Source organism: Rhincodon typus, chromosome 8 (genome assembly GCF_021869965.1).
Source record: "Rhincodon typus isolate 14 chromosome 8, sRhiTyp1.1, whole genome shotgun sequence".
Taxonomy (NCBI): domain Eukaryota; kingdom Metazoa; phylum Chordata; class Chondrichthyes; order Orectolobiformes; family Rhincodontidae; genus Rhincodon; species Rhincodon typus.
The window spans coordinates 91,656,832-91,657,882 of NC_063339.1; positions in this window are offsets into that span (position 1 = coordinate 91,656,832).

Consider the following 1,051-nt stretch of genomic DNA (forward strand, 5'->3'; position numbering starts at 1 on the left):
GTCTCCCCCACACCCCCAGCCCAGAGCTCATACCCTTGCAGTACAAACCCCAGAGACAGCCTGAACCCCACAATTCTTTTCCCCGTGCGTGTGCAAGTGTGTAAATGACCGACATGGAGACGGGCTGGTTTATTATAATGCTCTCGTCTCTCTCTTTCTCTCTGGTTCCAGCTCTTGTCTGAAGATTCCTCATGGCAGAACCATTTGATTCTCTCAATCTGTGCATCATCCCAAATTTCAGCTCCCGAATCTAATCTCCTCAGGGGCGAGGTTGGAAAGACAGAGAGAAATAAAAAACAATATCCAGCACCAAAAGCACAGGAAGATCACACCGCTCTCTGCCATCCACAATCTGACACTTTCCCCCACTTCCCCTTCCCCCTCCAGAACAGCCCATCATATTAAACGTGGAACAGGAAGAAGCTCAAACCGCCTCAGTGTTCCTGTTTGAAGGGAGTAGGAAGAGAGATATTTACTCCAGAGGCTGGGATTCACCTCCACCGTGCCTGCTATTCCCCCCACACCCACCGACCATCTCCACTTCCAGAGATTTTGCCTACCTCTTTACATGTCCAAGCTTCAGTCTCTCAGTAATCTCCTCAGGGGGAGAGATGGAAATTGATCACATCAAAGCCAAAGTTTTGAAACAAAAATGAAGAGGAACATATGAGATTCCATCACAGACTGATTTTCAAAATTTTCCCAATTTTTCAGCATTTTCCCCTGATTTTAAACCCAGAGAATAAGAACAGATTTGATCTGGGATCAAGGGGCAAATGCTTTCTGACTGCCTCCAGTGTTTACTTCCTGAGAGGCTGGGCAATGACTCAATGGTGGGGAGTCACTCCCCAGAGCCTGTGTCTCTTCCTTCGTCCCTCCAGCTGGTTTTCTGACACCCTGATGGTAAAAAAAAAACCCAAAAAAAGACCAATGACCATCCCACTCCCATTCATCACGCACAGACCCCATGCCCACTACTTCCGGGATTGGTGTTGTTTCTACATGAAATATTAATGATGAACTGATACACTTACCTTTCTCTCTCTTCTCT